A 26,430-nucleotide genomic window follows, 5' to 3' on the forward strand; every position below is an offset into this window, starting at 1 on the left:
CCTCTCCCGTTGCGGAGCACAGGCTCCGGACGCACAGGCTCAGTGGCCATGGCTCGCGGGCTTAGTTGCTCCGTGGCATGTGGGATCTTCCCGGACCAGGGCACGAACCCGTGTCTCCTGCATCGGCAGGCGGATTCTCAACCACTGCGCCACCAGGGAAGCCCTTTTTTTTTTTTTTTTTTTTTCCAGGATTCTTTTCAAGGGCTTTGCTGGTGCTCCTGGACCACATACATACACACTTTGGATAGTCACTAGTATGAATATTGGAGAGACTGTATTCTGCTGAAGGTAGAATGTGGAAAAGACAAAAGGGCCCTTTTCTTATTTAGCCCTTGACCTCTGGTGTTCCATTTTCCCAACATTAAGTGCATGAGCAAACTACTTAATGGCAGAAATGTCACTGCCAGAACTTTAAAGAAGTTAATCAATACTGAGCCTCAATCAAAATTTTACCATTATGTTTCCAAACACTGGAGTCCTCATGGAGACTTTTACATATTCACTGAAATGCTTCTAGAGCTTAGAGGTCGGGCTCTTTAAATTGTTCAAGTGTTGCCAACCATCAGAGGGTCCCTGTAGATTATAAACAAGGAGCAGAGCCACTGTCCTCCTGTCTGGTACTTGTTTTCCCAGAAGAGGGCTGGAGCTGCTGGCTGAAATGTCAGAATAAAACAAGACTTGCCTATTTTTAGATTCAGCTCATAGTTTCCCTCCTCTTTAATCATACATCAAGATTTTAAACCAGCCACCTTTTGAGAGGCCCCAAGTTAATGAGAGCTGTAGTCAATAACTATGGAAGACCCTTTAATGGAAATATTGTAACATAATGTGTTGTTTGGTTTTTTTTTTTGTTATAGAAACATGCAATTTTGTTGTTATTCTTTTGGGTTTTGTTTTTGGCTGTCCTAACCAGTGTGTGTGATTAGATCCTTGGTCATAAAAGTGAGCATAATGCCAAGGATTCCACAAGGAATTAAAACAAATAAAAATCTAATAGAAGAAAACTGTAAGACGTCGGTGTCCTAACCAGAAACTTCATCTCAAGAAATATCCATGCCTCCTCCATCCTATCACACAATCGGAGAAAATGTAAGGAACGGAAGTACTACCAATTTCTAGCTCCAAAGACAAGCGTGTTGAATAGTAGAGAATAAGAATTGGGATAGTTTCAATGCATTGAGGAAATAATTAAATCATAGTAATATCTCTTATGTTGGGTAGATAATGATTTGGTGAAAATTTAAGCAGAGGTGAGAGTTTGAGGTAGAGGCATAGATAAAGTAGGTTCTCTGTTCATTCAGTAAATATTTATTGATGCCTTCTATGTGCTAAGATCTGCTCTACATCCTGGGGATGAAGTAGTGAGCAAATGGTTATGGAGATTGCATTCTAGTGGGGGAAAAATAGACAATAACCCAAAAAATGTATACGCCAGACAGTGGTAACTTCTATGAGGGTTAAGGGCTGATGGTAGTAGTTGTAGCTCAGAAAGCATAATTACAGAAGTGCTGTCGGGTATGCAATATCTAGCAGAGACCTAAACAAAGCCAGAGAGTGAACCATGTAGATATACCTGGGAAAGTGTTGAAGGCAGTGGAATAGCACATGCAAAGGCACTGAAGTGGGGATATACCTGATGTATTTCAGGAAGAATACAGAGAGCGGTAGGTACAGTGAGTCATAAGGAAAATGGGAGGGCATGATGTCAGAGGTGGGAGGGGAGGCAGAACCTGCAATACTTTAGAGGTTATAACAAGTATTTGGGGTTTTACTAAGAGTAAGGTGGGAGAGTTTTACACCATTTGAAAGTTTTAAGCAAGGAGATTTGTGATCAGATTTGTCTTTCAAGAGGATCATTCTGTCTATTCTGTGAGACTAGATTGCTGGGTTCCTAGGATAGAAAGCAGTGAGACCAGTACAGAAATACACTAATCTCAGTGAAAGTTGTAGGTGGTTTTGACTAGGTGGTAGCAGTGAGAGTGGTTAGATGAAGCTTGATTCCAGGTATTTTTAAAAGGCGATCTGACTGGCTTGGTGATGGATTGAATGTGAGGTGTGAGAAGAAAAAATCAAGGATGATACCAAGGCTTTTGGCACAAGGAAGGGGTAAGATGGACTTGCCATTTACCAAGTTAGAGATCATTGCAAAAGAAATCAGTTTGGAGATAGGTTTAGGTGAACCAAGATTTCAAGTTCGGACAACTTAAATTTGAGATCCTATTAGACATTCCAGTAGAGATATAAAATCATCGGCCAGATATATGAATTGAGTTCAAAGATCGAGTCAAGGCTCGTTTTGTAAATTGGTGAGTCATCAACTGATAGGTGAATGTAAAGCTGTGAATCTGAGTGAGTTCACCTAAGCAGTAAGCAAGATGGTAGACTGAATGAAGTTATTTAATAAAAAATTCAAAAATAATAGGTTACCTTAAGGTCCTTTTATGCCCTTTGATTCTTTTAAATCTAATATAAATTGGTCTTCATCATCAGTTTGAGATCTATTTATAATATATTCTAGGCTTAAGGTCTTGAGAATCATCTCTATGGTTTATCAAACTTCAGACAGTGAGTTATAGCACTGTTATCTGGACTTTACAGGAGACCTGGTTAGGACATTTTTCACTTAGTCTTGTGTACACAAATAGAACATTGTCTTCTGTCCATTGTTCTTAACCCCCCTTTCAATTGTGTGACATTCTTTCATCCATTCTCATAAGATTGCTTATCAGATAGTACACTGCCTTTACAGTGAAATACTGATTAGTTTGTGGGAGTATTTTCTAAAGTTGATAAATCAATGTACAAAAAATACAGCATCTCATTTTAAAAGAAAGTTAGCTGTCTAAGCCAGTGTTTTTCAAAGCACATTCCAAATAACATTCATTCTCAATGATTTAATTCTAGAAAATATTATGTTAAACAGGTTTCTATACTGCAGGACTTCTCAGGGCCTTTAATAAATGAATGAGCCTTGAGACTGCAGAACGTAAGAGAAGCTATATGTATTTTTGTTGTCTCTAATTTGTTTTTGAATCTTTTTTAAAATACTGGTCATGAGGAATAAGCTCGCCTAGTCAGTGGCCAAAATGCATAACATTAACTCATCAGTATTCTTTGATTTTGGACAATAAAATTGATAAATATCTCTACAAGCAGTAGCAAAGAATGGACATTATGCTTTACATGAATTCTTGCATTTATACATATAAGGTACGTACCCAAATTCTCCTCATATTACAAATGCAGGAACAGAAGTACAGGAACAAGAAGTAGCAGCTTGCCCAAAGCCACAGCGCTAACTGATGTTAAGTGCTGCAGTTTAAACCCAGAGCCTTACTTTTCAGAGCCAGGTCACCAAATCAGTGGTTCTCAAAGTGCGGCTTCTGGACCAGAAATATTAGTATCATCTGGGAACTTATTAGAAATGCAAATTAAGGTCCATGAGTCAGCAGTTCTGGAGGTGGAGTCCCATACTCTGTACTTTAGCAAACCTTCCAGGTAATTCTAATACACACAGCAGTATGAGAGCCACTGGCTTAATGCAGTGCAATAAACTGAAATAATACTTGTGTATGGTAGTGAGGTTTAAGAAGGTGACTAGGTTAAAAGGAAATAATCTCCTATCTGTTCTAAACTAGAGGTCTCAGCTTTTATTATAAATCAGAAACACCCATGGTATTCCTAAAACACAAGATGACCCTGAATATCCTTAGGTAAGAGCAGGATATATAAAAGTTTATACCAGGTGATTTTGATGCATCTCCAGAATTTGGGATGTGTGGAAATCAATGGGGGAAGGGGTATAGTTATTTGTATTCTATATCATTGCTCCCCAAATTTGATGTGCTTAAAAAATACCCAGGGGATATTGTTAACATGTAGATCCTGGTCCAGGATCTGAGAGTGGGTCCTGAGATATCCTACATTTTTTTCTATCAAGCTCCCAGTTGATGGCGTTACTGTTGGTCTGCAGAAACACATATTGAATAGCAAAGACTTAATTTACCCTTTGAATTTCTCATTTTCTCAAACATTACTTTATATTTAATAACTAAAATTAAAAGCTTGAATTTATTTAGAAAACCTCTCTAGAGGAATTCTAGGTACTCTGGGTACAATGCATTAGTATTTTCTTTATTGCCTTTCTCTGTTACATGATTGCTAACCAACCATCTTAGTCTGCTTGGGACAGGTTTAGAACGTGGATGTGGGAGTTTCAGTGCTAAACTGAGTAAATCCTAAACAAACTGGATAAGTTTATCCTCCTACAAGGGATGATATAGAGGAACCCTATCCTAATCTAGAAATACATTCTAGTCAAGTGACTACTCTTAGTGTTACCCTTCTATGTAGGGAGACAAGGGAGTAGGTTGGGTTTGCAGAAGCACATTGCCCAATGATCTTTGATGATCTTACATCAGTCTAAGATTCTCAGACTGACTGGCAGAGCCATGATTTTAACGCACGCAACCTGTCTCTCGAACCCTCCATCTTAACCACTGTGGTAGACCAGCTACTCCTCTAATGCCCTAAACTTAAGTTTTCCCCTGTGGCTCAGGTGTGTTAATAATTCAACTTTTATTTCTATTAGTTTTTCATCTTTTAAAAATTATAGTTTGGATTTTTATATATTTTTTAAATAAATAGAGAAAATATTTGGTATATGTGTATACACATAAAATACTATTGGGTTACGTGATCCAAAAAAGTATGGAGACCATCACCTGTGGAAAATATATCTATATGTATTTGCTGGTTAAAATAAAAGTATAAGAACTCCTACTTTCCCATACAGCCACACTTTCCTATTAAAAATGCTTTTTTTAAGAGCAAAGTTTCTACTCATATATCCTTGAGTCCTTTTAAGATCAGTATAGCTTACTACTGAAAGACTATGCCTGGTTAAAATCCATCCTATTCCTTCTAAGGCTCTCTTTTGGAAATGCTTTTATTGGCTTTGCCTAAATTCTACAGGTCATTCAAATACCAAGCTGATAAATTAGTGCATCTTAATATCAAACTTAAAGTATTAGAAACAGAATTAGTTCAAGGGAGTTCTAGGCTATTTTATTTTTAAATACTTAGTTAAAATGGTTTTATATTCTGATATCACATCTTCATAAGCTCTTAAGACATTCTTAAGAATTTCAGTAACACAGAATGAGTTTCAAGTCCTACTCACAGAATGGAGATTTGAAATGACCCCAATAGGAGATAAAACTCTTAAATATATATATATATATATTTTTTATATATGCTAGAAACATTTTAGAAAAACAATTTAAGTCATGAATTCCTTATTCTTCACCATCCAGATTCTATTTATTGTTCCATTCCTTTTCTACCAGTACATCAAGGCCTTATTTGATCCATGTGAAAACACATATAGTAAATTTAAGCAAGCTAAAATATTAATTGAGAGTATCCTAGAATGGACTTTCAGTTAAGTTCTCTATTTTTTTCCCTGCAGATGATAAAAATTACATTATTCACTATGGCCATTTTTAAAAGTTCCTTTAAACATTCATCACTTAACCAAATAGTAGGACAGTTCCACTAGAATAATTTTCAGTGCTGGGTTAACATGCTTTTCTAGAAAATTAGGGCCTTTCTATTCAACAACAGCGAAAACAACAATAGTACTTGTGTACTTAAAAGGCGCTATGCTGTGTGTTTGGCATGGATTTTCTTAGTTACTATTCATAACAAAGCAATGTTCCTCTCAGCCTGACCACATTCTTCTTGACACTCTTGCTGGTTTTAGCCTCTGTGACACCCCCATTCCCTGAAAGCAACGTCTTAATCTCCTTTGCAGGTTTCTTCCCTCTCCTCCACTCAAACTTGTAATTCTAGAATTCCTAAAGCTTAGCCCATGTAGTTGATTGAATAGTGACCCCAGAGTGATACGTACAAATCCTAACCTATGAATGTGAATTTATTGTAGTTGGAAATAGGGTCTTTGGAGAGGTAATTAAGTCAAGAATTTCAGATTGAGATCACCCTGGACATAGGATGGGTGCTGAGTTCAAGATGGTTGCCCTTGTAAGAGAAAGGGGAGAGATTTGAGACACAGAGAGCAAAAGATAATGTGAAGACAGAGGCACAGATTGAAGCTATGTTGCCACAAGCCAGGGAATGCCAAGAACGACCAGAAGGTGGGAGAGGCAAGAAGTGATTCTCCTTTGGAGTCTTCAGAGGGAAGACGGCCATGCCAGTACCTTGCCTTTTGATTTTTGGCCTCCAGAAGAGAATTCTGTGAGTGAATAAATGTCTCTTGTTTTAGGCTACCCAGTTGGTAGTAATTGGTTATGGAAACCTTAGGAAACTAATATACTCGTGTCTCTTCTTTTCTCACTCTTTCTTTTTTTCCCTAGCTTCTCTGACCTTAGGTGCCAAACATAGGTTGAGGAATCAGAAGTTCTACTTAGAGTATAAGCCTCTTGTATGTGCCCAAGATGTCTATCGGCTTTGTGTTCCTACTCAGCTGTCTTCTTAGCACTCCACAATGATATGTTCCCAAACGCTCTTGATTATTAACCCCCCAAAAAGAAAAGTCAGGGTTTTTTCTGAGTCTTATTTATGTCAGTTTGTGTCAACATCTCCCCAAGCTTCTAGAGAAACCTAGAATCATTCTTTAATTCTGTTTTCATTGCTACCACCTCACCTCCTGTATCTAATCTATCAGCACTCCTATGATTTATAACTTATCCCTCAAATCAGTCAATTTCTCCTAATCTCCATTATCCTACTCATGTGTTCACTTTTTACTGCAACTTCATTCCCTTGTTGGTTTCTCTGGTTCCTTGTCTCCCTTAGAAGCTCTTTTCCACACAGGAACCAAAGAAATTATTAAAACCATATAAATCAGATTACATCTGCTTAAGATCATGAAATGGCTTTCTTTTGCACTTCTTCGAAAATGAATAATCCCTATCATGGTCTGTGAGGGCTCAGATAGCAAGGACCTTGCTCATATTTGTGTCCTCATTTGTATCTCCCTATCCAGGTAGGACTCTGCTTCGACCTGCTGGTCTCCACAGAGCACTTATCACAATATGCGTTCACATGCTTCCATTTATTTATTATCATTTTCTACTCACTAAACAGTAAGCTCATGAAGGTTAACACTGTGCCTTTTTTCTTCACCAATAAATTCTTGGGATTGAGAACAGTGCCTGGTACTCTATAATAATTTCAAATGAAGGAAAGAATGAAAAAGATACATATATCCTTGATATATCTATTTGTCTGGTTCTCATACAGGCATTTAATTCCAGAACTTTAAAAAAAATAGCATAATGTTCTTGGAAGCTGCCTACCTACAATCATGAATAGTTATTTTTTTAAATTTATTTATTTATTTATTTTTGCTGTGTTGGGTCTTCATTTCTGTGCAAGGGCTTTCTCTAGTTGCGGCGAGTGGGGGCCACTCTTAATCGCGGTGCGCGGGCCTCTCACTATCGCGGCCTCTCTTGTTGTGGAGCACAGACTCCAGACGCACAGGCTCAGTAGTTGTGGCTCATGGGCCTAGTTGCTCCGCGGCATATGGGATCCTCCCAGACCAGGGCTCGAACCCGTGTCCCCTGCATTAGCAGGCAGATTCTCAACCACTGTGCCAGCAGGGAAGCCCCCATTAATCGTTATTTTTTATTAGCATTTGATACTTATTGAACACTTACTTTGTTCCAAGTACTATGCTTAGCTCTTTGTCTACATAATCCCATTTAATCCCTACAGCAACTCAGTGAGGTAAGTATTCAAATCACATCATTCTACAAATGAGAACTGTTATTCTCAGAAAGGTTAAGTGACTTGTCCAAGATCATACCAGCTAGTACGGGGCAAAATCAGGTCTGTGGCAGCAGAGTCCACATTCATAACAACTGTGTCATCTGCCAAGAAACTACTTCAAAGTTTCAGCAGTCCTTTCAAAGCTCTCTTGTTAATGACTGATTTTCATAACATCCAAGGACAAACCATATTCTAAATTAGATAAGAAAACAAAGTCCTAATATTATTCGAACACTTCCCTGGGAGTCTTAGGGTAGGAGCTGATGACTGTACTTTCTTGGAATTGTTTCGTTAAATGAAGTTATCCTTTGAAAATATATTGTCTTGATTATCATTTAAATACAGATATAATCATAGATTTTATTCAGTGGACATATATACATACATTTCTGAAAATTGATATGAATGAAATACTTCAAGCCCTAATAACCAAAGTAAAAATATCAAAGTTTGGATTCAGCCAAATTATTTAATTGCCATAACTCTCAAATTGATTTTCATTATATAATTATGTTGATGTGATATTTACTCAGCTCATATGTTTTGGTTAATTTTGTTTGTCAATTTGGCTAGGCTATGGTACTCATATTTCTGGTCAAACACCAGTCTAGAAGTTGCTGTGAAGGTAGTTTTTAAGTGTGATTAACGTTTAAACCAGTAGACTTTGGTAAAGCAGATTACTCTCCATAACATGGGTGGGCCTCATCCAATCAGTTGAAGACCTTAAGAGAAAAAAATGAGGTCTGCAAACGAAGAAAGGATTCTGCCTGCAAACTGCCTTTGGTCTCAAAACTGCAGCATTCATTTTTCCCTGGGTTTCTAACCTGCTTGCCTGACCTGCAGATCTCAGACTCAGATGATCCAGTTCCTTACATAAATTTTTCTTTCTTTATATCTATACATCCTATTGGTTCTGTTTCTTTGGAGAACTCTAGCATGGCATATAACACATATATGAAGGAAAAGCTTCTAACAGTTTTACTTCTCTTTTTATTTTATTTGTTAAAGCAGTCACAACGATAGAGTGAATTTCAAGGAGAGGAGAAATAGAATTCACCTCTTGACAGGGAATGTCAAGGTTCTGGGAGAGGATGGGAACTCCCAAACTGGCAATATTGCCAATGTCATTTTTGCAAAATACAACCTGATACACATTGTGTGTCCTGCTTTGCAATTCTTTTTACTATTATTAAACCAAATCCTTCCATCTTTTTCTCCTCTTCAAGGAAAATTCCATCTCCTCAGTGAAGATTTCATTGATTAGTACTTTCCCTTTTTGACATCATTTATTGCTTATCATCAGTCATTTGGCATTTAAATACCATCTAATACATTATACTCTGTAGCCAAAGGTCATAGTAGTAAAAAAAAAAAAAAAATAACACACACACACAAAACCCACCATGGACTCTGGAATAAGAATTAGGTTCAAACCCACCTCTGTTATATCTTAGTGGGACAATGGGCAAATGAATTATTCTCTCTAAGCCTTGTTTTTCTTGTCTATAAAATGGGAAAATAATAACATCTTCCCCATGCTATTAAAAATAAATGAGAGAACATTCATAAAGAGTCTTTCATGATTTTACCTAACATTTGTTGATCACTTTCTGTATGTGAGGTTTGCTGCTCTATTCATTATATGATTCAAGGCACATGGCATATAACCATTTGAAATCTGTGTTGTTAATATGGCTTGGTCAAGATACATAATCTTTGAACAACATAAAAGCTGAACTTTGAGTTCCTAAGTTATGGTTCATTATTTTTTCACCAGATCATGATGTATCCCTCTTTTGTGCCTACTATTATGTCTACCCATTGTAGCTGAGTGACTTGTTAAATTAATGAATATTCAATTTTTTCAGCTTTACTGAGTATTATTGACAATTAAAATGGTAAGATATTTAAATTATGTGTCATGGTGATTTGATATACATATAAATTGTGAAAGGATTTCCACCATCTAGTTCATTAACATATCTATCACCATATGTATATTTTTATGAGAACATTAAGTTTTCCTCTCTTAGCAAATGTCAGTTATATAATACAGTATTATCAACTATAGTCAACATGTTTTACATTAGATCCTCAGACCTTATTCATTTTATAGCTAAAAGTTTTTACCTTTTTATCAAAGATAAAGGATATATATATGTGTGTATATATATATACACACACACACATATATATATATATTACTTTTTTAAGTTCTACAAATAAGTGATACCATACAGCATTTGTCTTTCTGTGTCTGGCTTATTTCACTTAGCATAACGCCCTCGAATTTCATACATATTATAACGAATATCAGGAATGTCTTTTTTCTCATGGCTGAATAATATCCCATTGTGTATATACACCACACATTCTTTATGCATTCATTCACTGATGGACACTTAGGTCATTTCCATATCTTGCTATTGTGAATAATACTGCAGTGAACATGTGAGTGTAGATATCTCTTTGATATCCTATTTTCATTTTCTTTGGATATATATACCCAGAAGTGAAATTACTGGATCATATGGTCGTTCTGTTTTTTTTAATTTTTTCAGGAACCTCCATGTTATTTTCCATAGTGGCTGCACCAATTTACATTTCCACCAAGAGTGCACAAGTTTTCCCTTTTCTCTACATCCTTGCCAACACTTATTTTTTTGTCTTTTTGATGACAGCCATTCTTATAGCTATTAGATAATATCTCATTGTGGTTTTGATTTGCATTTCCCTGATGAATAGTTATGATGAGCACCTTTTCATGTACCTGTTGGCTATTTGGATGTCTTCTTTGGAAAAATATCTGTTAGGTTCTTCTTCCAGTTTTTTTTAAATTGGATTTTGGGGGGGGGGGTTGTTGTTGTTATTGAGTTGTGTGAGTTCTTTCAAGTCCAATTAATGAGGAATTACAATTCATATTGATCATACAGTCACACAAAGAGTATGACTTTGTATATATTTCAAATTCCAATAGGGGATTTAGAGGAATCTTAGAAATCTTGCTGATCTTAAGACTTGGTAAAGTTCATGAAATGAAACCAACTGTGTATTGTTGACATGTCTGGTGTCCCCAAGGATCTTTAGTAATGAACATCATTCACTCCAGTCTTGTCAGTTAGTAATACATGATATCCTAGGATTATATTAGATTTATAGACTTATGGACTAAAATTTTTGTAATTGTTTTAAATATCTTTGCAGCAGACATATCTATACACACTGTGGTTGTTGTGCATTTAAATTAAACAGCAAAATATGTGGTACAAACAGAAGTTTTTAAGAACATGGTGGTGATGGGAATTTTTATGCAGTTATCTCTAATTTTGCTTGCTCTGCTGAGCTGGATCTTAGAGCTTTGAAAGAAGACTGAATTAGTCAGTATTCCAAAGTGCTGAAAAGAATTTTGACATTTGAGCAAATGGTGGTATGACTTGCAATTTTTACAACATAGCTGGACTTTAGGTATGTCATATGTGAAATGTATACATTACACAGATGGCTTCTAAGGATCCTCAAATTTCTAAAATTTAATATTATAGATAAATAATCTTTGACTACAGTCTAAGTAAAACTCCTCATTTTCTTTGCTCAATGTGATATTTTCAAATACATGAAATGAGCTGTTAATGCATACAATGGGACTTATTAAAACAAAATTATAAATCAAGTCTATCTTAAAAAATAATTCAAAAACTGCCAAAATTGTTACCACATTCCCATAGCAGAAACTAATTGGAATGGAGTACTGGCTCCCCTGCTGTGGAAAGGCTGTATCTTGGCCAGGTTAATGCTAGATGAGTTGTACTCATTAACTATTTTGTCCTTGCATTAATATGAGTTTAAGTCTCCAATTCTGAGCAAACCATAGTCTTTCTTTTCTCATATCATCCTAAGAAAATATATCTATCATAACATGGTATATAATGTCATAATATTGAACTTCAGAAATATAGACCTTTTTTTTTTTAGCATATCCAAATGTGGGTGTAGGAAATATACTAGTAGAATTACATTGCTAGTTTAGAGCTATAGAATATCAAATAAAATTATTTCCCTAATTGGGACTTCCCTGGCGGTCCAGTGGTTGAGACTTCGCTTTCCAATTCAGGGGGTGTGGGTTCGATCCCTGGTTGGAGACCTAAGATCCCACATGCCTTATGGCCAAAAAACCAAAACATAAAACAGAAGCAGTATTGTAACAAATTCAATAAAGACTTTAAAAATGGTCCACATCAAAAAAAAAAATCTTATAAAAATTATTTCCTTAATTCAGTTAAGTGAAATAATAGTAGAAAAGTAGTAGTATGGACGTCTTCTAATAATATGGCAGACTAGATAATCAGAGAAGTCCTTTTATAATAAAATATCTAGATCTCACCTGGGAAGGGAAATGACAACATATGTGATTAGTATATTGCTGGGCTTGCCCAAAATAATGGAAAACTTTATTGGCCCTCTCTACCATACATCTACAAAAAAACCCCATAAATTTTAAAACAGATTCATGAAGATATGATAGGTTTAATCTGAGGAAGCTGCCTAAAGTGGTGCAGATTTCAGAGAACGAACTCTTTGTCTTCCAGCAAGGTGGGACAGTTGAAACAGAGACTATTTCTTTAAGCAGGTATCCTCAAGGTATACTCAAGGAGTACCAAGAAAATAGCACTCATTGATTTCTGGCTGAAGTAAACACAAAGCTCATCTAGAAGAAAGCATTACTTTTTAGGTTTTTAGGATTCCTGAAAATAAGCTCAAACAAATATAAGATCACCACTTAAGACCATTAAATATCCAAAGGAGCAATGTCCATGAATGGGAGTGAATAGACATAAATAAACTACAAATTGTATTCCAAAGGAATTATAATATTGGATTTATAAGACACAAAACCCTAAAATACTTTGTATAAAATGCTTTGAAAAACAATAACATCCAAAATGAAAAAAAAAAAAAATTGTCAAAAAATGAGATTCCCTTGAAAATGGAAAACATAAATAAAATACAAATCTAGATGAAAAATAAAATATTTGAAAATAAAAAGTATATAGGTTAAACGAGAGATTAGACATAAGTGAAGTGGGATTTTAGATAATTGGAAGACAGATCTAAGGGAATTTCCCAAAATCTAGCCAGAGAGAAAAGGAGAGCAAAAATTGAAAAAGGAAAAAAAAAATGGAGGAAAAAAAGGTCTCAAAGATATCTAACCAGAATCCTATAAATAGAGAAGAAAAAAAAAAAGTAAAATCTCTATCTGAATAGATAATGTCTGAGAATTCTCAGGATCTTCTAAGAGATGTAAGACTATTAACAAGAAATCCATGAAAAATCAAAATAAGAAGATGTTTTTAAATGTCTATGGTTTACTAAGTAGAAACAACTATTAGACATACCACAGATCTTTTAACAATAACTATGGAAGGGCTTCCCTGGTGGTGCAGTGGTTGAGAGTCCACCTGCCGATGCAGGGGATACGGGTTCGTGCCCCGGTCAGGGAAGATCCCACATGCCGCGGAGTGGCTGAGCCCGTGAGCCATGGCCACTGAGCCTGCGTGTCTGGAGCCTGTGCTCTGCAACGGGACAGGCCACAAAAGCGAGAGGCCCGCGTACAGGAAAAAACAAAACAAAAAACTATGGAAGCCAAAGAAATAGCCAAAATATATATATTTAAAGTGCCGAGAGAAAATGACTGTCAACATACACAGGTTTAAAAAATAACCTATCTTTCAAGAAGAAACATAAAATAAAGATATTTAAGATAAACTGAGAAAATTTAACACCATAACACAAATAAGTAATTACTAAAGTTTGAACTTCAGAAAGAAGAAAAATAATCCTAAAGTATGAGATATAAGAAGAAATACTGATCCAGAGGCATAGATATTTAAAAGCAAATGTAAAAGAAAACACATTTTTTTTTAATCAACTGATATGTAATATTAGCTAATCTGTGACATTCAAGTATTGAAAATATGTAAATCAGAATGTGGTACAGAAAGAGAAAATATTTTCAGGTCATTTTATTTTTAATAGTTAAGAGTTAAGATGTTATTTTTTTAATTTTTACTTTAAGGTAAGTGTTCCAGGAAATTACTAAAATAATAGAAATAGAATATGTAACTTACAAATCAGCAAAATAAATTGATTAAGAAACAAGCAGTTAATCCTAAAGAGCAGGAAGTGGGGAAGAGAGATGGTGGGGGAAAAAAAAAAAAGTTAAACAAAAATGAGAAAGAAAGTACAACGATGGTAGAAATAAGCCAGAACAGATTAATATTCAAATAAATGTCATGGATTACATGTACTAGCTGGAAAATTAAAATTGACAGAGTGAACAACAAAACAGAAACCAGCTATATGCTACTTATAATACACATACCGAAACGTTAGAATAATTGTTTTTATCATATGCCATGTCAATCATTATCTTCCTCCTCCTCCTCATCATCATCATGGCAAATGTTTACATAATGTTTACTTTGTCCCAGGCTTAATCGTAGCACTTTACATGCTAATGCTCATTCCCATTTCCTATTAATCTTTTTTTCACCAGTTGTTATTATCAAAAAGTTTAAATAAGCTTTCCATACAGATATTAAATGGTAGAGCTAGAATATTAAACTAGGAGATACTCCCAGGACTTGAGAAGGACTCAGCGTATATAATAAGCACTCATGTAATAAAAGTTTGATTCATGATGAATATATAGCACCTGTAAGCTTATATGATTCTAATAGAATAGTCTCAAATACAGTAAGCAAATAATGATAGTTTTGGGGCAAAACCGACAAGTCTCACAATCTACTTGTATATTTTAACACATTTCTCCCACATATTAAGTCAAACAGACAAAAACAAAGACCAGTCTTCCAAATAATTAATTAATAGGTCAAACAAGAAATCATAATCAGTTTTACAAATTTTTAGAACTAAATGATAATAAACATACTACACACCAAAATTTCAGAACAGAACCTGCAGTAATTTGAAGGAGATTTATCGACTTCAGGTTATCGAATTAGATAAAGAAGAAAGGACAAAAGTTAATGAGCAAAGTAAAAAGTTATTAAAAGAACAACATATACATCTAAAGTAGTTGGCAAGAAATAATAAGGATAAGAATAAAATGAATGAAAGAAAAATAAAAACACATTACAGAAGGTCAAGCAGCCGAACATTGTTTTTTTGAAAAGGCTAATAAAAGTTATACAAACCTTTGCTAAGATCAATTAAAAAAAAAAAAAAAAACTGATTACTTTTGTACACGACAAGGAGACATAATTACAAATACAATGCAGATTTAAGAAATAAAAAAGAATAGCCTTACATTAACAAATTTGAACACTTAAGTCAATTCTTAGAATACATACCTTATCAAAACTGAAACAAATAAAAACATAAAGCCTGTAATAAGTAAATGTATTAAGACAACAAAATTATCCCACTTATAAAGTCATCAGGACCAGATGTTTACTGACAGTTCTTCCAGAGTTAGATTATTTAACTTTAATACAAACTGTAATACCAGTACAAAAAAAGAGAGAGAGAGGGAGAGAGAATGAAGAAAGGAAGAAGGAAAGGAATAACTGGTGACTTAAAACAAGAGACATTTATCCTCTCACAGTTCTGGAGGCGAGAAGTCTGAAATAAAAGTGTCAGCAGGACTGTGCTTTGTCTGAAGGCTCTAGGAAAGACTGCTTTCCTTGACTCTTCCAGCTTCTGCTGTCTCCAATGTTTCTTGGCTTGTGGCTGCATCACTCCAATCTCTGCCCTGGGGTCACATTGCCTCCTCTCCTGTCAAATCCCCACTTTGTGTCTCTCATAAAATAAATGTTCTTAGCTTTAGAGCTCACCTAGATAATCCAGGATGATCTTGACTCGAGATCCTTACATCTGCAAAGACTCTTTTTCTCAAACAAGGACAAACTCACAATTTCTGGGAATTAGAATGTGGGCATATCATTTTGGGGACCACCATTCAACCCACTGTAGTCTCTTTATATGCAAATTTATCCCCCAAAACGTGCTGTGAATCAGTTAAGAAAAAGAGATTTTGCATGCATTCTTATTCTCATCTTTTCCTTCCTATGTACAAGTTATAAAGTTGAGAGTTTAGGCCAATTCCATGAACAGGCTAGTTGAGATGTGTGAGATATAATGGAAAAGAGAAAGTAGTAGTTTAGTAGCTCCTTGGTAGCTGTCACTCTACTGCCTATCCAACTGTCATGTTTCCCTTCATTTTTGCTGAGTCCCTCAGTCTTGTTCAGTACAGCAACGTACCCAGCACAAAGGACTGAATGAAAATTAGACAAGCGAGATATGACCATCCCTTTGTTGATATTCACATTCCAGCCTCTTTCCTAATTCAGGGTGCCTAGTGACGTTATGACCAATATAATGTAAATGGCAATTTTTTGGATTTCAACAAAAGGTTTTCCTTTGATAAAAAGTAAATTCCTATTCTTGCCCCTTCCTCTGTGCTTAGATCATTGGTGTGACGATATGATTCTGAGATTGTGACATCTATAGTGTGACTCTGACATAAGCCCACAGTGAAAATCCAATAAGAACAAAGCAGGACACTGTTGGACCAATCCCACAATTGCCCTTTTCCTATTTCTTCAAAGTGAGATAATTACAGATTACTAGAGCAAATATTAGTTAGGTTTTCTGTTACTTGAAGCCTAAACATCTCTACCTAAAATAGTAGGTGATGACATTTTAGATGCTCGTCATTTTCCATATTTTTTTTGTCTATATATACACAGCAAGTGGCATCCTGGTCTTTTGTTGACAAACTCACTTTTACAAGGTCAGAGACTAGAGGAAACATCTGTTATTCAAGACTATTTTCAGTAGCTACCAGTGTCTACACACTAGCATGAGGGTAGCGCTTTGTTAGGGCCCTTCTTGTACTTCTCACTCTCCTTTGAATAATTGAATAATATCGACTGTGCTTTTATTGTGCAAAAAAACTAATCCAACAGGCATTAAAGTTTTCTCCTTTGTTTTTCTTCTTCTTTTTCTATATTTTCTAAGGATACAATACTGCTATTCATCCATGCTACTTGACCAACTTTCCTGGCAAATACAATGTTGACAGAAACAATTGATACCCAACATCTAAAATATAAATCTCTCTTCAGATTATTGACTTATGATCCTGAGAAGAACAGCCTTCAGTAGCTCTGATAATCACAGCCTTCCTCTTTAAAAAGTGTCCTTTTAAATGCCAGAGCTTGCTCCTGTAGAGATTTAAGAAGGTTTACCTGATATAGATGTGTAGTTTGGACACAGAAGGTTGTGTATCTCATGGTCCACAAAGGACCTTTCCTGTGTGATACCTGTTCATTTAGATCTTTCAGGCAGATCAGTCAGAAACATCTGATGATTTCATTGTTTGGTTGCTCCTTATTACCTCACAGTGTTACTGTCATTCAAAAAGTTGTGGTGAGTTAGGCAATATTGTTTTTAACTCCCAAGCAATTATGTCTCACCTAGAGACAGTGAACAGATTCGCAGAGAGAGGTATCACATTAGTAATCTGTAAATCACAATCAGTACAAGTGCTGATGGACTCAAGACTGATACTTTTTACTTAAATATTGTTTAAATTACACTCAACATTTTAGAACATTTAAATGCACAACATTGGCCTGGCCTGGTCTCAAGCAATTAGAAAGTAACAACTTTCTAGAACTCTTAAAAAAAGAGGTCCATAATGTTTAACAAGCAACAGATTTCTTGTATCTTAAATTCAAATATGATAAGTACAATATATATTCTGAGTGTCCCATAAAATGACTATTTGAAGGTATATATATTTACATATAAAAATGAAATTGCAAATGTATTTTTAGCACATACCATCGTATCTCAGTGCTTATGTACTTTAAAAGTCTCATTAAATTTAGGGTAAATGTCATGTAAATAAACATTGTGTGTGTTTAAATGAAGAGATTCCACTTATTAAAAAGAGAAAAAAAATCATCCTATTTATTTCTAGGATCCTTCTCCTTGGACAACATTCCCAAAGTGATAAACAGTGTTTGTCATTGCAACAAAGCTGATCTTCAATATAGAATACACAAGTACCCACACACATACTCACACATAATTTATTTAGGGACCAATAAATTATCCACATGTAGGTAGAGAGCCCAAAATAGGCTCTGGAATTCAAATTCCAGTTCTGTTTCAGTAACTGGATCTTCATACACACACACATATATGTATGTATGTATATTTGTTTATATTAGACACACACAGATGACATTTGGAAAAATTATTTGACATTTCTGAGCTACAGGTTCTTCATAAGTGAAACGGAATATTGATATCACCTTTACCCTTCTCTATCCATTAGGAATCCTTCTGGTTTAAGTGTCAGATTCAGGTGCACCTCGATTCACAATTCAGAATTCATGCTATATCCCAGGATCAATCCTTCATTGCTACTTCTTCTGGGTAAGTTCTGTTTTTCTACCTGGGTATGAGAGAGTTCCCAATTGTTTCTGTGATAACAGTCTTTCAGGTTCTCATGTGGTGGGAAAAAAAGGAAAGTCTTTGTTCAGTTTTCCATCCAAAATTATGTCCCCCTGGCTGTGATTTAGTCACAAGCTCATTCTGGAGACATTCTGTATAGCCAAGTGATTAAGCTGGTGTAAAGTTAACTTCAGGAGGAGAACTTGGGGAAAGGGGAGCGGCGTGTGGAGGAATACTGAAGGGTTATTAGAAAGAAAGTTGTTAATAGATGCTGGAGAGAAAAAAAAAACCGATAGTTATTCACTATAATTATTTAGACTGGTCTTGGGAGGCTTGGATATATTACTTAGTTAACATGATGCCTACATGTTGTCCAAAAATGGTAATTGTAATCAAGTTAATTGTTGTTAACAATATTTTAACACTGTTTATGGTTTCTGAAATCATTTTATATCTTTTATCATATTCAATACTCACACAAAAAACTCTTTTTGGGTTATCTTTAGAGGTTGTTTCTAAATGTTTGTGGCTCAGGGAGGCTGTGCTGACAGCCTAAGGTCATGCAGCTGATTGATAGCAGGACCTAGACAAACACCAGGTCTTGCATCTCCATCAGACCACAGGGGCTTAGTCATTTATCCTATTGATGCAATCACCTTTCCTATGTCTCAGTAATTGGTAAAGCATTTTCTGTCTGTTGCACATCTGTGAGATCAAAAACGGATCAAAGGGACAATGTGTACATTTTCTTTCATAAGAAGCAATACTGTTCATCTTCTCAATTTAGCAGGTTTTCCCTCTTATTTAATTTATAAATTACATTTAACTTGTGCTTACTCCCCTTCTGAGTGAGGAACCAGATGTGACATAAACAAAGGCCTCTGTTTGCTAAGCCCTATTTGACAGCACTTGCTAGAAATGAAGTCCAGGACAATTTCAAGTGAGAAAATATGAAACAGAAGTTGAGAAGCAGTAAATTAGCATGGGTAAGAATAAGGGTAAATATCAAAGTCTTAAGTATTTATAAAATCTTTTTAATCAGTAATCCAGTAGGAATCACATTAAATATAATGCCAGGGAATCTGGCAAAAGAAATATCTACCTATGCTTCCCCTCATAAAATCAAAGATGACTAGAAACAGATAAGAAGTCACTTCACACCTTTGCCTTCTGATTCAAAGACTTAATGTCAGCCCAACACAGAACACCGACACCTTGCAGCTATCCTGTTACATGTGTCATAGATGTGGTTTGACAGTGCTGGTATCCATCCCAACCTGGTATTTATACATTACTTTGAAACACAATACACTGGACAGAAAGACTCCAGGGCATGTGGGAGGGGGGTAAGTACTAAGTGTGGCATATTGTTTCTGAGGAGCTTGAGGTTCAATAATGAAAGCATCTGGGTAGGGAAAAAGACAAGGACATTCTAGGAACACTGTATGTTCCTGGCATTCTGCTGATTGTAAGACCAGGGAGGAATGACTGGAAAAATCCCAACTTCAACATGGTATAGCCATATTAGACACTGGAACCTGGCATATCAAATTGCCATCCAAATGCAGATCTGAAAAATGTATTAAAAGTTGCCCAAGTGGAAGTGTTAGCAACACTTGGGGCAAATTCACACTCTATTTGCTTACGAACATGAAGTTTGGATGATTTCATCCCATTTGTCTCTTCCTTCTTTAACAAGCAATACTCCATGACTGTTATTAGGCTTCTTTTGTATTGATAATGTCTCCACCTGGCTGAGCTCATCTAGTCCCAGGGCTGTGAATGCTTTCTATATGTTGATAGAGAAACTCTAGTTGGAAGCTAGTTCCTGTACTAGCTTTTGCCATAAATTTTATACTCTTATATTTGGCTGGCTCCTCAACATTTCTATTTGAAGGTATAATAAATATTTCAAATGTAACATATACAGACAAGTAAGTATGTCTTCTTTATCTCCAGTTATTCCATTTGCATCAAAATATGTTTTGTCTGATGGTAAGAAAATTATACTGGTTTGCTTTGCTTTGTATTTACCTTATGTATTTTTTCAATCTTTTACATTTATATTTAATTATAATACACATGCAGAAAAATGCCAGTAAACATATAGCTCAATGAGTTATCACACAGTGAATACCATGTATCCAGCATGTTGGTCAAAAGGTAGGATATAAACAGTACTCTCAAAGCTCTTCTTGATACTTGGCCTCCTTCTTCTTCTTTAAAGGTAGACGTTGCCTTGAATTCTAACACTCTAGTTTTATTTGCTTTTTAACTTTATATAACTGGAATCATGCACATGTCACTTTTTGTTTCTGACTTCTTTGCTCAGTATTATGTTTATGTGATTTATCCATGTTATTGCATATAATTATATTTCAGTTATTTTCCTTGAAGTCTACTTTGAAATACAAAGGAATAGTGTATGAATATACTATTTATCATTTTTAGTGCAGATGGATATTTGAGTTTTATCCAACTTTTGTTTTGTTTTGTTTTGTTTTTTTTCCCAACTTTTATTTATTGCAAGTAAAACTGAACATCCTTGTATACTCTTGTATGTGTCTTTTGGGCATATGTGAGTATTTCAGTTAGGCCTGTATTACGTATAGGAAATGTATTTGGTCAACCTTAGAAGATAATGCCCAACAGTTTTCAAAAGTGACTCTATCAATGTACAATACCACCAGCACTATAAGAGTTCCAGGTATATCACATCCTCTCCAACACTAAGCCTTGTAAGTCTCACATTAGTCACTCTGATGGGTGTAGGGTGACATCCTATTATAATTTTAAATTGCAATTCCCTGATTGCTGATGAGGCTAAGCCCATGTGTATATGTTTATCATTTTCTGTGTGTGAAGTATCATTCAAGTTGCTTGATCTTTTTTTTAATATAAGTTTATTTTATTTATTTATTTATTTTTGGCTGCATTGGGTCTTCGTTGCTCTGCACAGGCTTTCTCTATTTTTGGTGAGCGGGGGCTGCTCTTTGTTGCTGTGCACGGGCTTCACATTGTGGTGGCTTCTCTTGTTGTGGAGCACGGGCTCTAGAGCGCATGCTCAGTAGTTGTGGTGCACGGGCTTAGTTGCTCTGTGGCATGTGGGATCTTCCTGGACCAGGGCTCGAACCCATGTCCCCTGCATTGGCAGAGTGATTCTTAACCACTGCACCACCATGGAAGACCCAAGTCACTTGATCTTTTTATTTTTCTCTTGGATTTCATGTCATTTTTGTACTGATATATTGTCAGTTTTATGTTACAGATATATTCTCCCATTCTGTAGCTTGCCTTTTATTATTTTGGTGGTATCTTCTGGTAAATAGGCTTTTCATTTAATGTAGTTTAATTTATCAATCTTTTGCTTATAGTTACTACTTACCATTTAACAGCTAGATCCCTACTCTTCCAGACCTTAAAAATAGTCTCCTAATATTGTTTGGGAAGCATACTGTTGCACCTTTCAAATTTAGGTCTACAATCCACTTGGAATTGACTATTGTGTGTGCAGTTAAGTGGGAGTCAGATTTTATTTGACTGTCATATTCCCACATCGAGTTATAATTGGACAAACACCATTTATCGAAATAACAGTCTTTTCCTCACTATTCTGCATCTCCAGTACCACCTTCGTCATAAATAGTGCCCATAAAGATATAGATTTGTTCTGAACTTCTAATAATGATCCATTGGTCTATATGAAAATTAAACAAATCCAAACTCTCTTAGATATATTAGTATTATAGGTCTTAACATCCAGTAGAGCAAATCTTCCCTCCTTCTTATCTCCCTCAAGACTATCTTGTCTATTATTGGTACTTTGTATTTCCATATAAATTTTAGAATTAGTTTGAAAACTCTCTCACACACACCACACACAGAAGACTGTTAGGGTTTTGATGGGGTTGCATTGAATCTGCAAATCAAACTCAATGTAATTGACATCTTTTCAATATTGAATCTTTTTAGTCCATGAACATAATATTTTTCTCCATTTATTTTATTTTGATTTAATCTAACTCAAAATATTTTGGGGTTTTCTGTTCCTTGTATATTATTTCTTAGAAACTTTCTCAGGCAATTGATATATTTGATACTATTCTAAATTTGTAGAATTTTTTTATTCTACTGCATATTTCTGGTAAGAGAAACATAATCAGTTTGTGTGGTTTGTGTGTGGCCTCTCCCACCGTGGAGCACAGGTTCCGGACACACAGGCCCAGTGGCCATGGCCCATGGGCCCAGCCGCTCCACGGAACACGTGATCCTCCTGGACTGGGGCATGAACCCGTGTCCCCCGTATCGGCAGGTGGACCCCCAACCACTGTGCCACCAGGGAAGCCCTATATAGACTTTTTAATAAAAATGTAAAAAAACTCACTAACTCTAATAACTTTTTTTTTTTTTTACTTTGCATATAGGCAAATACTATGAAATATTTTATCAGGCTTGTTTATGGTTTCTTTTCCTGTGCAAAAGCCTTCAAGTTTAATTAGGCCCCATTTGTTTGTTTTTATTTTCATTACTCTAGGAGGTGGTCAAAAAAGTTCTTGCTGTGGTTTATGTCAAAGAGTGCTTTTCCTATGCTTTCCTTTAAGAGTTTTATAGTGTCTGCTCTTACATTTAGGTCTTTAGTCCATTTGGAGTTTATTTTTGTGTATGGTGTTAGGGAACGTTCTAATTTCATTCTTTTACATATAGCTGTCCAGTTTTCCCAGCACCACTTATTGAAGAGGTTGTCTTTTCTCAATCGCATGTTCATGCCTCCTTTGTCATAAATTAGGTGACCATATGTGTGTGGGTTTATCTCTGGGCTTTCTATCCTGTACCATTTATCTATGTTTCTGTTTTTGTGCCAGTACCACACTCTCTTGATTACTGTAGCTTTGTAGTATAGTTTGAAGTCAGGGAGTCTGATTCCTCCAGCTCCGTTTTTCTTTCTCAAGATTGCTTTGGCTATTTGGGGTCTTTTGTGTTTCCATACAAACTGTAAAATTTTTTGTTCTAATTCTGTGAAGAATGCCATTGGTAGTTTGATAGGGATTGCACTGAATCTGTAGATTGCTTTGGGTAGTATAGTCATTTTCACAATATTCATTCTTCCAACCCAAGAACATGGTATATTTCTCCATCTGTTTATATCATCTTTGATTTCTTTCATCAGTGTTTTTTAGTTTTCTGAGTACAACTCTTTCACCTCCTTAGGTAGGTTTATTCCTAGGTATTTTATTCTTTTTGTTGCAATGGTAAATGGGATTGTTTCCTTAATTTCTCTTTCTAGTTTTTCATTGTTAGTGTATGGGAATGCCAAGAGATTTCTTTGCATTAATTTTGTGTCCTGCAACCTTACCAAATTCATTGATTAGTTCTAGTAGTTTTCTGGTGGCATCTTTAGGATTTTCTATGTATAATATCATATCATCTGCAAGCAGCAACAGTTTTACTTCTTCTTTTCCAGTTTGTATTCCTTTTATTTCTTTTTCTTCTCTGATTGCCATGGCTAGGACTTCCACAACTGTTGAATAAGAGTGGTAAGAGTAGACATCCTTGTTTTATTCCTGATCTTAGTGGAAATGCTTTCAGTTTTTCACCATTGAGTATGATGTTTGTTGTGGCTTTGTCATATATGGCCTTTATTATGTTAAGGTAGGTTCCCTCTATGCCCATTTTCTGGAGACATTTCACCAAAGAAGACACACAGATGTCCAAGAGGCACATGAATAGATACTCAACAACACTAATTATTAGAGAAATGCAAATCAAAACTACAATGAGGTATCACCTCACACCAGTCAGAATGGCCATTATCAAAAAGTCTAGAAACAATAAATGCTGGAAAGGGTGTGGTGAAAAGGGAAGCCTCCTGCACTGTTGGTGGGAATGTAAATTGATCCAACAGCTATGGCGAACAGTATGGAGGTTCCTTAAAAAACTAAGAATAGAGCTACCATTTGACCCAGCAATCCCACTATAGGGTATATACCCTCAGAAAACCACAATTCAAAAAGAGACATGTACCACAATGTTCACTGCAGCACTATTTACAGTAGCCAGGACATGGAAGCAACCTAAATGCCCATCAACAGATGAATGGATAAAGATGTGGCACATATATACAGTGGAATATTAGCCATAAAAAGAAACGAAATTGAGTTATTTGTAGTGAGGTGGATGGACCTAGAGTCTGTCATACAGAGTGAAGTAAATCAGAAGGAGAAAAACAAATACCATATGCTAATGCATATATATGGAATCTAAAAAATATGGTACTGATGAACCTAGTGGCAGGGCAAGAGTAAAGATGTAGACCTAGAGAATGAACCTGAGAACATGGGGTGAGGAGGGGGAAACTGGGGCAAAGTGAGAGTATCATTGACATATATACATTCCAAATGTAAAACAGTTAGCTAGTGGGAAGCAGCCACATAGCACAAGGAGATCAGCTTGGTGTTTTGTGACAACCTAGAGGAGTGGGATAGGGAGGGTGGGAGGGAGTCTCAAGAGGGAGGGAGTATGGGGGTATATGTATGCATATGGCTGATTCACTTTGTTGTACAACAGAAACTAACACAATATTGTGAAGGAATTATACGCCAGTAAATATCTATTTTAAAAATGCCAATAAAGATTTTAAATATCAAAATAAGCTAGATATTTTAGATGACTATCTGATATTTTTGTATAGATTTATAAGTATTTTTTCATTTTCAATAATATCTAATAGTGTCCTAGGAGAATTTACCTCAATAATTTGAATCTTTGATGGCTGTTGGTAGAGATCCAATAGCCATTCTAAAACTTTGAAACATTTGCTTCCTGGATCTCTAAGGGTGAACTAGGTAATTGTCTTAGGGTCAGGTTCTTCCTTTGTTGTCATAGGGGTCACTTCAGTGAGATACTTTAGACATGCTACCTGAGTCAACATATTATTTATATCAATTGTTGTCTCTCTATCCCTCTCCCTCCCCCTCTCTCTTTCCCCTTTTATTTTCCTCCTGCAACCATCCCTGGGCCATCTCTCAGATCCATTTCTTCATTCTCTTCCTATGGTAAAGCATCCCTGGCTTCAGGACACATTAGTTTTGTTCTACTCTTGGTTACAGTCATTCCTGTGCCAATCACTGTGCCCAGAGGAATGGCTTAGCATAATTGGCTAGACATAGTAGACATACCCTTGTGAGTAGCAAGGTGGAATAGTGTGATGAGAAGCTCCTAGAACTACAGCAGTGAGGAAGAGGCAGATCTCTGAAATGAAGGCATTTACTGCTATCAGTAGAGATCAGAAATGGGAAAAAAAAAAAAAAGGCAAATTCCACTTTAGCGTACAGCAGATGATGTGGTGGTGTTTTGCGTATTCCCATTTACAATTTTCAGTATAGCAGGTGAAATATCAGCTCGTTATTACTCAAAAGACAATTGGATATAAATGATATAAGAAGGAAGACAGTGAGTCAGCTCTAAATTACCAAAAAGAAGAGAAAGAGTGTTAATTATAACACCCATCACAAAGAAAGTGTGTCATGAGACTCCAGTGTGTAACAGTTTCATGGTTGAAAACATCAGAGTTGAAGGATGAAGTCCAAAGCCTCTCAGGTTATGTTGCAGCCTTCTAAATTTACCACTGTTTTTCATCCTGATTGTAACCTATCATCCACCCCAGCAATTTATGACACCATACTCATAGCCTGTACAGTGGTCCATCATGACTCTGATTTGCACATGCAGTTTATATTAGTTAACATTGTTTTCTAAGAACCTGGAGTAGTGTCTGGCTCATGGTAAGTTCTCCATGATTGTTACTTTAATTATTTTGATGACTAGGAAACAATCCCCTTTCAGTACATGCAAGATGTTAACAGATTAAATGAATATTTTGCTGTCATAGATATAGGAGACAAAGGAGAAATCCTAGCAGAACAAAAAAAGTAAGGTGAAAATACTGCAGAATGGTTAAGCTACAAACTCATTATGCTACTTTTATATTTGTGCTAACAGAATTGTATGTGGATGGGATCTGAAATGTAAACCTGACTTGAGCCAAATTCCCCTGGGATCTAAGGATTGCTGACAACTACTGATATTTATTGCCTTTTTAAACTGAGCGATGAAGGCCTGAAAATAGAGATAAGATCTGTAGATTCAGGAGTACTT

General features: G+C 35.8%; 1 protein-coding gene across 1 annotated transcript in view; it reads left to right on the top strand.

Moving 5' to 3' along the window:
• Positions 1 to 26,430, top strand: part of TENM2 (teneurin transmembrane protein 2) — a 3,844,234-nt gene that overhangs the window by 1,543,875 nt on the left and 2,273,929 nt on the right. Inside the window, exon 8 of the mRNA XM_067032280.1 lies at positions 18,158 to 18,258. The gene's annotated coding sequence lies outside the window, so the exon portion shown is untranslated. The remainder of the gene's footprint in view (positions 1 to 18,157; positions 18,259 to 26,430) is intronic.

The sequence above is a fragment of the Kogia breviceps genome, chromosome 4 (assembly GCF_026419965.1).
Source record: "Kogia breviceps isolate mKogBre1 chromosome 4, mKogBre1 haplotype 1, whole genome shotgun sequence".
NCBI lineage: Eukaryota > Metazoa > Chordata > Mammalia > Artiodactyla > Physeteridae > Kogia > Kogia breviceps.